Source organism: Schistosoma mansoni, chromosome 4 (assembly GCF_000237925.1).
Source record: "Schistosoma mansoni strain Puerto Rico chromosome 4, complete genome".
NCBI classification, from domain to species: domain Eukaryota; kingdom Metazoa; phylum Platyhelminthes; class Trematoda; order Strigeidida; family Schistosomatidae; genus Schistosoma; species Schistosoma mansoni.
In genome coordinates, this window is record NC_031498.1 from 13555555 (window position 1) to 13571604 (window position 16050).

Genomic DNA, 16050 nt, shown 5'->3' on the forward strand with positions numbered 1-16050 from the left:
TAGTTTTAATTAGAAAAAGAAAGTTATAAAATTGGAAAGGAAAGTGTTAATATTTTTAATAAAATACATTAAAATATATTAATCATTATATTTGTCTAATGCGCCTTATTTTATCAAAGTTACTAAGTGACTGGAAAAAAGATTTTTTTTATTCATATTCTTGTTGCTATGATTGTGTACAATCAATAAAGATGCATTCAAAAATAATATATACATTAACTTACGTTTATTCCATATAAGGTAACTAGAATAATATGTCCAATTATTATTGTTAGTATAACATACTGATTAAATACAAACACATGTAAATTTGAAAAAAAAGAATTTTTAAGTGATAAAATGTGTAGCATACAAAAGTATCTTGTCAAGGAATAGTAATAGTTTAGAAAATGAATCTAGTTCTGACAAACTACACAATCGGTTAATTTACTTTACTAGTGTAGTGAACGAGAACACAAGTAGGGACATTCAAATGTATTTGAATATAAAATTACAGAATCACTTCGTGAAGTCTGAGAATTATATAGTAAATAACTCATTTGTTAAACATAAGTCTGTCGTGTCAGACTTCATTATTCTTTCATTTCTATACCAATCATTCATTGTTCTCGTTCTCTTTCCTCCGATCTTCTTAACCTTCTGTCACCAGGCATTTCATTTTCAATTGATGATGCATACTACTTATATCTGTGGACATCGGTGGCACACACTGCAATGCAGTATTGCGAAAATCAGAAATTAAGAATTCGTTAGTTAATTTAAACAATTCTTTTTGATATCAGAATGGGGTTTTGTGGATATTATAGTAATTTTAATAGTTGAGATCATGAATCAATTAAAGCTAGACCACCACGGAAAACCTGGGTTCGAAATTTGCGAGACAGGATCGTGGGTGCGCACTGCTGAAGAGTCCCACAATCGGACGAAACGACTGTCCAGTGCTTCCAGGTTTTCAATGGTGGTCTAGCTTCAATTGATTCATGATCTCAACTATTATAATTCTTTTTGAGTTAAACATTGAGACTTTACAAAGGTTTAAGTTTCAAATGAAATAGTGACTTCATATAATGTATTTTATTTCTATTCATTATGGTGTTGAAATACATTGATTATATGTTATGTGAACATGCTTAATTTTGATCGAATGTAAATGTATTTCAGTTTTTTTAGTGTCAAAATTTTAGGGTTTAATAACCATCAATTTTATTTTATCAGCCCCCAAATGCCCTGGTTCGGCCGAGAGCAGGGAGAGTCAGTTCTCCCTCTCGAAATGCTCTCACATGGCCACGGCATACAACCACTGCAATGGAAGTTCTACTCACTGTCTTCTCGTGACGGAGGTATTGTTTACAAAATGGAGAGGACGAAAAGCAAATGTCTGGTGATTTAACCGAGTTAGTGGATACGGAGGATCCACCTAGGGGGGTTGGAAAACCTTGATTCTAAACCAATGGTGTACAATGTGTTCAGGATCCTGAGGGAGCAAATGGTGTACGAACCTATTGTTGGTGACCGGATACCATGGTATTGCATCTCCTTACGTTGTTCCACTGCCTTGTGGATTAGACCCCCAGGTCAAACGCTCAGGGTGTGGCCTCCCAAGAAAACTACATGTTTTGGTTTGGGCAATTGGGCAGTATTTCAGCTCTCACAAAAATCGAATGATTTGTGTGGTGCATATGTATTTGGTGCCTTTTTATGTTTAAGTAAAAAAAATTATCATAGTAAATGTCGGAGTAATTTTTTACTGTTTAAAAGAGCTTCCGATATTGCTAAATAAGAACACTGGTATATGTAATGGAAGTAGATTTAAGTTATATATTTTTCTCGGATATTAGTAATTCTGTAATAGTTTATATAAACCAAACAATATGACATAATTAATAACTTAAAAACCTATCTTGATGAGAATTTTCATTTTTACATTTAGGTGAACTGAAACTTTCTCAGTATCGAGTACATAAATACAGCTGTTTAACTACTGTTTAAAATATAACTTCTCTTAATAAACATTTCTGTCCTTTAACATAGGCACACCTTAACTGACAATGTTTCACACTCAGTATTCTTGATGGATGTTATTTTCCTGTAACTTTAATCTTATTCATTAAAAAATATTTATCAAATTTTTTTTTTGGTTAGCGCTTTTTAACGAGTTAGTTTTCTATTGGATGGGGTTGCTAACCCCATGTTCAACCCTCCTCCTTTATCCGAGCTTGGGACCAGTAGTAGCGCCAGAGGGGCTCCAAATGGAGTTAAATGTTTTACTATGTAACAGTAATATTGCAATCTCTGCTTTATCTGAATTATTCTACAAATTTTCATAAATTCTTTATTTCTTTCTAAGAATATTTTCTACATAATCCCCATGTGATTAGAATAAAGAAACAAGTTTCACTATAAAAAATACATGGAATAGTTCATGAGTTTCAGCTTCATCTCTTTTTGTCCAAATATTTTTTCATGAATAATGATATTAATGTATTTTAGTGGTTCATTAAAAAAAAACAAATACCTTCTATGTTTACTATCTATTTTAAATTCACTTAGTATTGTTTGTTTGAATCTTCCCATTGTTGTTTAGGACTGCAACTGGTCAGTCTGTAATTGGCATATGTGCATACTGTGCGTATTGCTTCGTTATAGCCTTAATTCACAAGCATTATACGAAAAGATGGATAATAGCTGGCAGTGGAATCCAGGACTCGCGTTTCGTCCGATCCATTTTTGCTTATATTATCTATTTTGTTTAAAACAACTACTAAACTATAAAAATAGTAGACACTACGATATTGATTAATACTTGATTGTTGTTCAGGTAAAAAACAATATTGACACGGATAGTACAAAGATTATTTCACCTATAAATGTCAGTTATAGTCCTTGTTCATAATCAGTTCAAAGTTATATCTAATTAGTCCACTTATTATAAAGAATAGTATAAATGAAAAATACTTAAAAATGTTTTCTTCATGTTAGTGCTTTACAGCTGTAGTTTATGTATGGCTTAAATACTAATTTACATATCATATTATCAAGTAGCAAGTTGGTAGGAATTTAATGTAAGTATCTGTACTGAAAATAAAACTTAATCCATATATTTTTATCTATATAACATCTGTTTACTAAATGTAGGTTTTGTTACTGTTTATAACATTTCGCATTAAGGTTTTTATAATCAAAGGCCTATTAATAGCGTTAAGTATCAGAAATTATTTTTGGCAACCGTTTTTCGCCGTATATATATATATATATACTGGTGAAAGAAGTAAACAACGTCGATCATTATTGTTAACATTAAATCCTAACGATGACGTAGAATATTATATATTCTGTCTTTGTTTATCTCAAATGGAGAATATATTTATTACTCTGTTGATGAATTTAAACTTCAAAGGGGTATCCTTTTGTTTCGCAAAATAAAGTATCGTTATAAAAAAATATAATGATTAGAAACTATTGTAAAATTAGTTATGTATAGTATGTATAGTATGTATGCATGTATAGTATGTAACAGCGATCAGAAGTGGAATGCCTGTCAAAAGAAGATTGAGATGATTGAATTGAAGAAAACAGAAAGGGAAACATAAAACGAAGGAGAATGGGAAGGATCATGAAGGATGTAAAAGACGACTGATGAAAGATATGCATATGAAGATTTTTAATGTATGGTTCTCATAATTAACAAAGACGCTCTGACTCTTGTTATATGCAAAACTGTTACCTTTATCATTGCATGAAATGTTTCTTCAAGTTTCTACCTGTCTCAAATAATAATAATGATGGTATGTGCTCTTAACATTCTGGTTTGCCTTAGAAAGCGATTTCATCATAAATTAGTGCTTATTTCTTTTTTTCACAATATTACGATATTTCTTCAATTAAGTTTACGGTTATCAAAACTTTTGATAATTTGTGATCTTTCCAACTAACTTTTGATTTGTGTATCACTATGATTAAGAATGGGGATGATAAGTTGATTGTTCTCATTAAATCATTGATGTAAATGATGTATCTACTAAATCTTATCCAATATGATTATAATAAATTTTTGACCACATATAGGACAAGTAATCAAAATTTACAAGTATAATTTCATATCGGAAGTAGGGTTTTGCGGAGATTTTAGTAATTTCATAGAATTGAGATCATGAGTCAATTTAGGCTAGACCACCATGGAAAACCTGGAAGCACTGGACGAAACGGCTGTCTAGTGCTTCCAGGTGGTCTAGCTTCAACCGATTCATGATCTCAACTATATATAATTTCATATGTTTGAAATGCTGCTAAATATTTCGAAAAATAAATAGGAAATACTGGTTAGATGATTTTCATGTTTGTGTAGGACCTGACTTGTTATCTATTTACCAGTTTTTCATTATCAAGATATACAAATTTCATATTCTATTCAGTTATGTCTTTATGTTTACAGTTTATTGAAACATTTATGATTCTTTAGCACCCTAATTGTTCTTCTGCCTGTAATTAAATTTGGTTGATAAATTCTATTCATAGAGCATTAAAAAACAAAATAGATATTGTTCAAGCCTTCTAAGTTCTTTTAGTTACGTAATCAATTTATACTTAGTAAAACAGACTAAGAAAAATTATTACACATTAATACTCTCATGATTAACAGTTAACTTCAGAATAGAAATGAATCTTAAATTCAAACTATAAATCATCTTGAATATGAGTAGAGAATACGTTTATTCAAAATATTATAGATGATTTCTAACTTAATATATTAAGTCAGGAAATAATGCGAAATGACTATCAAGTATCATATTATTTCTGCATATCACATATATTTTTATAATAAATAGATAGATTTAGGACTTTCTTAAAAATTTATAAAAGTACCATCCTGTAACAGAACAAAATCATATATATATATATATATATACTTACGCCTGTTGCTCCCAACGGAGCATAGGCCACCGACCAGTATACTCCAACCCATTCTGTCCTGGGCCTTCCTTTCTAGTTGTTTCCAACTTTTGTTCCCTTTTTTGTCATGTCTGTCTCTATTTCTAGGCGTAATGTGCTCTTTGGTCTTCCTCTTTTCCTTTAACCTTCAGGATTCCATGTGAAGGGGCTAATGCCGATCCCAAGCCCGGATAAAGAAGAAGGGTTGGGCATGCGGTTAGCGACCCAATCCCGTAGAAAACTAACTTGCTAAGAAAACACTAACCAGAAAAAAATAATTCAAACCATATATATATATATATATATATATATATATATTATAGATCGTGCTTAAACCAATACAAAATTATTCTGCTACCAATTTGACACATTTTAAATCATAAAGAAAACATTTTTCAGGAGACCATTTTTGTCAATTCTTGCATATTAATAATAATTTACTTCGTTACGTTCCATTATTAAATAGGAGACAGTTTTGATCGAATTCGATGTTTAAATGAATTTGAAATGATTGTAATATACGTTTTAATGAAGTAATTATTTTATCCAATATAACTTTCTCAATAGACTTAAGTTGATATATAAGTTTACTTAACCATTGGATTACGTAATAACTTTTCAAAAAAAGTAACATTTATAGTTAACTCAAGTTAGACAATCCCATAGTTGATAGTTTGTTTATTTTTCCTTCTAGCTTAAAGTACTCTAGATTGTAACTTATCGACTGAAAATTATGATATACAAAGAGACATTGATATTTATTGGACATTGTATGTTTATGTTAATCTAAAGAGTGACTTTTTGAATTGTAGCGAATTAGATTAACTAAAATACAGTTTTTAATTTAATAAAGTTTTAGTGTGGTGTGTAATACTGATGTTCACAGTTATAAGTAGTATCATCAATTGAAAATGAAATGCATGGTGGCAGAAGGTTAAGAAGATCGAAGGAAAGAGAACAATGAATGGTTGATGTGAAAACGAAAGAATAATGAAGTTTAAGACGATAGACTGATATTCAACAAATGAATTATTTACTGTATAATTCTCAGACTTCACGAAGTGATTCTGTAATTCTATATTCAAATACATTTGAATGTCCCTACTTGTGTTCTCGTTCACTACACTAGAATGTTATCTGGTTTGAAGTAGTTAACACCATGTATTTACAGAGAAGAAATTAAATAATGCCTTTAGAAGTGCCACTTTGTTTCTAAATAAAATTACTTATATCATATGGATGAGAAGTTTTTCATTTTCTGCAACTTAAATTATTTGATACTCTCAATACCAAGCATACTTAATTGAAAACTTATTGCTACAATTTGCTTATTTGAAAAATTAAATATTTACATGTAAGTAGAAGGGGCTTCTAGTACACGAAAATGGTATTTTAACACCGTTAACATGCAACCTTAATTCAGTAAGACATTAATAAGTGGTGAAATGATATAAAACTGAAGTGTTCAATTAAAAAATGTTTTAAAACTTTCAAATCTTGCTTATTTGTAACAATTATTATCAAATATGAAGCCATTAAATAAACAGTTGTAATGAAGGTAGTATATACCATGAGCTCATTGGTAGCGTGTTTTGGAATGAATTCTTTGGGTTCTGGACAGAACTCATGACAAATACAGTTTAAACGTGTTAAAAGCTAAACATCAATCCACCAATGATGTCAAATTATATCGTGAATTAAGTGAATCTAGAAATAGAGATTAATTAAACCCTATTAATTGGCTTAAATTTAGTTTAGTAGACATAAAACTTGATTGCCTAAGGTTAGAACTTAGACAGAGACATAAGTGTATACCACTGAGGAATCCCTTACATGTTAGGACAGATGTCCTGTAATCGGTGGTTTTCAATGGCATCTCAGTTGCAATTTTACTGCGTAGTTTCGTCGTACAATTCTAATGACTAATTCATTTTTACCTATAAAATTCACAATCCATTTTTTATTCAATATTTCCCAATCTTGCAAATTCATATTTATTTAGTTTATTTATTGACCGATTCACCCAAAACAATTGTGTTACACTCGGTCTTTTGTAAATTAGTAATTCTTTGTACATAAATGTATTACTTAAGGATGTTATTGAAGATATGACTATGTAATGTGAAAACAGTTAGTGACAAACATTTGAATATCAACTACAGATGTTAGAAACTGATCACACAGAAACAATTACAGAAACGAATAAAGGTTCCTCTAGCTTTCTCAATCAACGAGTATCTATAACCTTCCTAAGATAAGTGTTTGTCACAGTTCATTACATGAGTTTGAACTTGATTAAGGATTATTTTTGACATTTTCTATCATTATTATGGAAAAGTCTGTTTTTGATTTTCCTTAAAACGTATTATTTGAAAATTAAAAGAATGCTAGTAGTGTTGTTTCAATTGTATGCTAAGACAGATTATTTATTGAAAGTTCTAAGATGTTATAGATCTTAAAAGATTATCATAATGTTTGTGTTTAATTCACTTATTTCAATCATTTACATTTGATTTCATAGAATTGACTTTATGTTTAATCTATGGAAACAACTTTTGATTTTGATCAAACAAATGATACTGTACGCCTCCCAAAGTTACCTTATCCAAACATTATCACTTTTCTTGTGATTTAAGGGACTTGCTATGATTCCCTAGGTTTATTTATTTGTAACTACAATAAACTGAACTGATGATAAAAAGTATCTCAATACTACAAAACCTTGTCCTTTTAACTTTAATAATCATATTTTTCTATGGCATTTTGATTTAACAATTGTACTACCAGGCTCTTTTTAGTTTCCTCTTACAGAATAATCATGTATTTAACCTTAAAAAGAACAATTTTCAATTCTTTCAAATTTGTTGTCCAATCATCACTAACTAACCAAACTCTATTCAAATTTGTTTCTGTTTTACGTTGTAAGCAACTTTAAAAAATAATTTATGAAATAAATTTTTTCATAAGCAAAGATGGATAGTAGCTAGCAGTAGAATCCAGGACACGTGTCTCATCCTATTTCGGATTCGTCAGCTGGATGTACCTGCATCTCAGAGTTGATGTTCACTCTGGAACTCGAACCTAGTGCCGTTCGCTTCAAACTCTATCGCGTTATCCGCTTAGCTACTGAGTACTGATAGCCACCTGCTTGTGCAATGGGGTGATGTTTAAACTCAGTTGATGTTGTCTACTTGTATCTCCCCATTGTTAGCCACTATCCATCTTTGCTTATAAAGCTTGTGACTTCAGGCGACATCGAACCAGTCCGTACAGTATGAACATGTGGTTGATAATAGACTGATCAGTTGCAGCCCTAAATAACACCAAGTGAATCTAAATGTTTTCATATTTTTCTACCACGAGTGCTATTCTTAATTTAACCAGAATAATTTTCTTATCTCAACAAATCGATGCATGAACCTAATTACTTATGACAAGAATATTTTTAATATTTTTTAAACTTATCTCTTTATATGTTATAAAGATTGAATCTTTTTCCTAGTTCAGTAATGGAATTTAAAAACCATTAGATAAACTACATATTTTATAAATTTAATAATACATCTGATTAAAAATTCATTTTTTTAAACATCTCTCTAATCCTAAATGTGATGTGTAAATTTATTCATTCCTTATTTATTAAGACATAAGTTGTATACTTTATTGCAAGTACAGGGTATTTATCAATTATTTTTTCTCTATCAGAAGGGAGTTTTGTGGAGATTTTAGTGATTTTATATAGTTGAGATCATCAGTCAATTGAAGCTAGACCAACATGGAAAACCTGGAAGCACTGGAAGGCCGTTTTGTCCTATTTTGGGAGTCCTCAGGAGTGCGCATCCACGATCCCACCTCGCGAGATTCGGACCCATGACCTATTAGTCTCGCACGCGAGCACTTAACCGATAGACCACTGAGCCGGTCGGCATCCAACGGTGTTAATGTCTGTTGAATCAATATAACACATACTGTTGTCGAACAAAATTCAATCAAAAGGTCTCATAGTTAGGCCAATTTTTGGATGTGAATTACAGAAACATATTTACAGTATATAAAAGATGGATAACAAATCTAAATATTCTGAGAATTCCGAATTTATTGATTATTGATTAGTGACCAATATCATATTTATCATATTTGACGAGTTTGAAGTGTGACCAATAGTCAAAGTTAATCAGCACTCCCTTTATTTATTTATTTAAACACATAAATATTGGAACAAAGGGGCACCAGATATATATGCGCCGCAGAAATCTCGTTTGATTTGTGTGAGGGCTGTGATGCTGCCCAGGTGCCAAAACTGAAGTAGGTGGTTATCTTAGGAGGCCACACCCCGAGCCTTTGACCTTAAGGTCTGATCCATAAGGCAGTGGAGCATCGTAAGGAGATGCAGTCCCATGGTAGCCGGTGACCAACGATTGATTCATACGCCATTTGTTCCCTCAGGATACTGGAGTCCATGTGCACCATTGGTTTGGAATCAGGGTTTCCCAACTCCCCTAGGTGGATGTTCCTTGTCCACCAACCCGGTTAAAGCGCCGGACATTCACTTTTCGTTTTCTCAATTTCGTAAACAACACCTCCGCCACGAGAAGGTAATGCGTAGGACTTCCCTGTCAGAGGCTATGTACGCGTGGCCATGTGAGAGCATTTGGAGAGGGAGAGTGGACTCTCCCCACTATCGACCGTACCCAGGCATTTGGGGGCAATCGGCATTCCGTACACTGTGTTGAGATGTTAGGCGACTAAAGGTAGTTGACAGGGGACGCTAGACGTAGGTTTTGAGTTATCTAGCTTTCATTAGGAAAGCGTACCTATTATATTCTAAAATGAAACTGTTCATTTAGGAAATAAGAAGAAAAAATAAGAAATCAAAATTCGCATAATTAACGAATAAAGATACTTCCAAGACACCCCTTTATTTACATCGATAAAAATGGCGTGAGTGATATATTCTTTTCAAAATTATTCATCGTTGACTGAATTTATCAAGATAGTTATTGAAAGCCTGGAGTCACCTGCCAGTAGTTTAATCGTAAAATTGAATTATTCATTAGTCTACATCGATTATCACATAGGGGATAGAATGCGTGACCTTCAGGCCCCAAGACAAGCGCTTAGTCTTCAGATGGTTGGGTTGATACTCGATGATTTAGATTTATGATTTTAGTCAACTTTAGATAATTCTTTATCATTCTTTATCATTAATGGTGTTTTTCTCACTCCTGGTGGGGCCGTCGTTGCATACTGCTAAGAGTTCCATTCTAAGATGAAACAACTATTTCATCTTTTTGTAACTAAAGTCATTCTGTAATGTGAAACTTCAAATCCAACAATTCACACAATACATTTAAATAAAAATGCTTCCTTTCTTATTAAATTATTTGATTGCTCTCAAAGCTTTCGCATAATGTAAAAGCGAATGAATATGTATTTCATGTGTCAACTTACTGTCGGACATTAATTTTAGGTCATATCGGTTCATTACTTAACACATAGCTTCTTGATTCACTTATTCATGATAAGATAGACACAATATGAGTCCATCTTAATGAAGACTGACTCTATGTAGATTATATTATTTTCGATGCAAAACTGATTAGCATAGTGACTAGTATGATTTTACTGGGAACTGTTTTCGATGTTAAAAATCATATACATTTTTCTGCTCAAGGCTTATCAAACATTGCTACTGTAGTGTGGTCTACTTATATCCATATAAGTAGTATATAGTGTTGGTCAGACATAGAACGTATTTTGGCAGAAGATCGATGAGGAACGAACAGAAATAAAGTGCAATCGGTACAAAAATGCATGAACAATAAAATCAGAGAAGACGAACTGACATTTGCAGAAGAAATAGTTAAGGTTGAGACAATTGATTGTTATTTTGCAAATTAAATGTCGACTGTATGGTAATAAGAATTTAGTGAGATAGTCTGTAATTTGTGGTTAAATACATTTGATTGTCCCCAACAGGTATTCTATTCACTACACTACATATGAAAAGTCATAGATTTTAACATTCAAGGAAAGTAAACATCGTTATGTTAGTGTTTACAATACCCTTGACGAATCACTACTGTTTATCACTAAACACAAAATACGTTAAAACTTGAGACCCAATGATATATATTATTTCAATTTACAAGAAGTATTTGAGATTTTTTAAGGTTTCTTACATATTAGCCTGTACGGTTTAATAGTGCGAAGACAATTTTGGGACACTTTTAGCTATTTGTTAATTAAGATACTTGTTTTTAAGTAGATTTGTATTTCGTGAGAACCATATTTTTCCTAAATGCCATGAGAATTAAGATAATAGAAGCAAATATTATATCATCCTATCCTGCGTTTTACTCAAATATTTATCTGGACAGGTGAAGAAAAAACAATAGAGTCATAATCTAGAATAGTTCAGTTTGATAAATAGTTTTTTTTACATGCTTGTTGTTAAGTTAAATAAATAAACATCATTTGTAGGAGAAAAATGTAAATAAATAGTCTAATGATAATAAGAATTTCAGTTAAACTAAAGAAAAAACAAAAGAAAAATACTGGTTATCCAGAACACAAAAACAAATTACCTCGAACGATTGAGATATAATTAGATTTGAGATATGTCATTGAATCAGTATTCTTACGGTAATTATATGTGGGTATGAATGTGTATATGTGGAGGGGTTACTACATCACCGAAGAATCTTTACAAAACTAATGTTTGTTCATGAGTATGTCAATATACAAAGTCACGAGAATTGTGGTATATAAAATAAACAATAAAACCTGATAAACATCCACAAAAATATACAAAGAAACTTTTTAAATAAGTGTATACTGTTGGAAATATTAATGGTTGCCTCAAAAGGGCTCAAATCTTCACCGGTAGTTTCATATCAAAACGAGCTTACATGAAATTCTCTTTCAACCTGTAATCAACGTTACATTTAAAACAAAAAATACGATCTCGTACATATAATTGTATCAGCTGACCTACACTTTTGAATAATAAAATTCGTCGAATCCCATGCAATAGGTTTTGAGTCAAATATATAAATCAAACGAGTAGATCATTTTTTAAAAGATAATTACGTAATCAAAACATCTTGTTCCATATAAAAAGCCCATTAAAAATAGCTTCTGCGTATTATCGTGAATCTAGTTTCGCAGAATCATGTTACAGATGAAACACTATAAAAGTCATAAATGTTTAAATAAGAAACTAACACAGAACTAATCAAATATTATTTGTAATTCTATACCATTTCTAGCGTTTGTAGTAAAAGTTATTCAGTCCTTATTTCAGTTATCTAAAATTCATCGTATATATTCATATGTTTTTGGTCGTTATACATTTTAGCAACCTGTGAGAGTTTTAAAGACCACTTGTATTTCGTGGACTCTATAGCTACTTGTGATCTTAATAATTGCTTTACATTACATATAACACCGGCAAAATCATAGGGATATTCGACTTTCGTGGATTTAAAGAATGAAGATTTGTTAATTATAGTTCAAATGATTCAAGACTGAGAGATAATGATGCATATTTTAATTAGAAAGACAGTTTACAGATAGTATAATGGCTTAATAAAGCTGTTAAGAGTTGAATATTTATACAAACAAGGTAAAATATATATTTTCTTTGAGATGATATCAGCATTCTAACTATTAATAAGATGAAATTATTATCAGCAGTATTTTAGAATCTATTGATTACCTCCAAAGATATGGCAAAATAGCTTTATTTGACGAGGTGTATTTTCTTATAATTCATTAGATCGAATGTTCAAAGTAGTTGAAGAGTCAACCACTTGAACTATAGTACTCTTAGTGTTCAATCAAATGAAATATCCTTTTTTTATAGTCAAAATAATTGTAAAGCATATTTTTGAAAAGGTTTTTTTTTTAAAATTAACATAGAAACAGAACTTTCTAATTTTTTAAAACTTGATAGAGTCAACTTATTTATTATTTAGTACAAGATGGAATTGGTTGAATCTATTTCCTAAGAAATGAGGCTTTTATCAAAGAAGCTGATAAAAAGATTGAAAAGCTAACTTCAGAAATTAAAGTCGATATTGAAATGTATATTATATGCTAATGAAAAAAACACCCGAACTTTATCAAACTTAAAATTATAATTGATAAATTTTGTATACTATAACTATCAGTAAGGGATCAAGGTTTAATAAGTATTATTACGTAACCATTCATACTTCATAATAACATGAAGAATATAAGCATACTAAGAAACTTGAGAAGATAGACTGGTTAGAAACAAAGTATATTAATAATCTAATCTAATCAGTTGGTGTTTATTAATATAACCTTTATTGTTAGTATAAATAAGAAAGGTTTCTTGATGATGTATAGTAACATCATAACTCTGATGGATAATTATTATACGTTTTCAATCTGTCGCAGATTAATGAATTAAATTTTTAAATTTTCTGTTGGAGGACTAAAAGACAATAACATAACAATGAAGAGACAGTATAAACATTTTTCAATGATAACGATTTCTCAAGCTTACATTGAATATAATAGCTTGATTATTGTATTAGTTTAGTGCTAGATGAATTTTTATACTTAAAAGTCTGATGTTAGCATATAAAATCTGTGAAGTGTTGGTGTTCATTGTCCAAAATGTTTATAGTTTAACGTCCAAAGTTCCAATATCTAGTCTGAAAGCAGTGGACGATTTAACAAACCACGGTTTATAAACAGAGATGATGGTGACTATCAGTGGAATCCAAAATGTGCGTTTCGTCCTATTTGAGATTTGTCAGTTGGATGTGCCTGCAACTCAGAGTTGATGTTCACTGCTGGACTCAAACCCAATCTATTGCCAGCCATCATCATTTCTACTTATAATGCTTGTGACTTAAGGTAATACCGAGGCAATCTGTACAGGATGCAGATATGTCAGTAAGAGACTGATCAATTTCAGTCCTAAACATCAATGGGAAGATTCAAACAACCAACAAAAATGAATTAAACTAAAGTCCATTCGATTAGCCTAAAGTATGTTCTTCTGTATGGTTAACAAAGCATTCTTGAGTAATTGGTATTCAATTATATCAAAACACGAACTTTGCGTTGATGCTATATGTTTCTCAGTAGTACAGTCCCCACTTCACAGCCGAAAATTCCTCTTGTACTGGAAACCGACAACAATTTTACCAACAAAACTCGATTAAAATTATATCCGCAAGGATCTAACAATATAATAAAAATCCGATCAGACAATAAAAGAACAGCGGTGAACATCGGTCGTAAGCCCAAGTTCAGTCAAATAAGATCTGATTATCAATTGTCTGGCGACATACAACAACGAAATGAAATAATACAGATAAACCTTAACCAGAGTCAAATAGTATCGGCTTAGTCAACAATTAAAAAATATGTAAATATGGTTACACAATCTCTGTATAAAATTTAGAATAGAAAACAGAGCGAAGAATCAAAGAAATAACAATACGGTCATATAAAATACTTAGGACGGATTTTCAGACCATTCATCCCACTACACGCGGTGGAGTTTACTGTTTAGTTGCTTGTTTTGTCAGTCAGTAAATTAAGTTTCTTGTTTTCAATTCCATATACCCTATGATTATTTCATGAATATGTGTGCTAAATAAAATAATCAAAGGAATAATTTCATACAACCTCATCGTAAGGATTTAACTTTATTTGTCCAGACAACAGTTCTCCTTTGGCTTTTAAGGATTTCGATAGATGAAATACGTAGATTACAAATTTTTTATTAAATACCGTTTTAATCGGTTTATAAGTCAGGAATTAAAGCAAACTGTTAGTTACTTTGGTATAAGTTCTTGTTCTTTATATATATGGACTATTGATTTTGTAACCCATGTTATTATTTTAAGAACCATAATATGAAACTTTCTATAGCATTACTGTCATCACTGTTAATATTTATGGAATAGTTCAAAACTGGTTGATCGATATCAATCGTAATATATTAAACGTATACGAGATGTTCTCTAGGAATATTCATGTTTTTATATTCCGTAAATTAGTCATTGTTACTGTTATATCTCGACGAGAATAATGAAAGATAACTATTTGGATCTATTTATGAACTAATATTAGACATATATTCCTAATGTATGACTGTTAAGTAACTATATTATACGTCTATTCATATTCCCTTCATCATAAGCTTTTATTGGCTTATTGATTATTATTATACAATTTACTATTGTTGAAATATACCCAATTGATCAATTACAGTCTCTCATGATCACAGCCAGTTTTGGTTGGATCTTGTACAAATGTTATTTTCTAATTTATGGTGTTATGTGGTCTGATTTTACTTGTATATAAACCAAGTATATTTGAAATAAATGATTTGTATCGCGGAGGCTGAGATTGGCGTTCTAGATTTAACAGGCAGAGCTAGATGGAAAAAAGACTACTAAGAATTCTAGTCTACTCATATTGGTGTATACGTCATCAGTTTGATCATATAAGTCAGTGTATCTAAATTGGCAATTGTATAATATAGTGATTATTGCTTTATAATGTAAAACTTTGTTTTCTTTTGATGACAAATGTATTCTATTTATTAAATAATGAACAAATAAAATTATCAGAAGGAGTTTTTTGTGGATATTATAGTCATTTCAATAGTTGAGATCATGAGTCAACTGAAGCTAGATCAGCATGGAGAAATTATCTTATAACTGTTGGAACTTTATTGTTAAAAAAAAGGCGATCAACGTTATTGTATGACTGATTAATTTATAGATCATAAAAATAGCAAATATCTGAAGATACTGATCAAACGGGAATATTTTTCAACACGAACACACACACACAGAGATTAAGAACACTCAACAATAACAGTAGTAACAATATCACAATCGACATGAATGAGTAAAACATACATATAAAAAAATAATCATCAACTAAATAAAATAGTTTATCATTCAGTGTAAAATGTTAATTATATATTGCGTAGACAATCATATTGTAAAGCCTATAAAGGGATTCTGATAGATTTATCAACATAAAATATGAATGTTTATTCTAAAAAAACGTTTTGTAATCAATGAGAAAAATAAACAGAGAATTCTAATAATAATTTGTCAA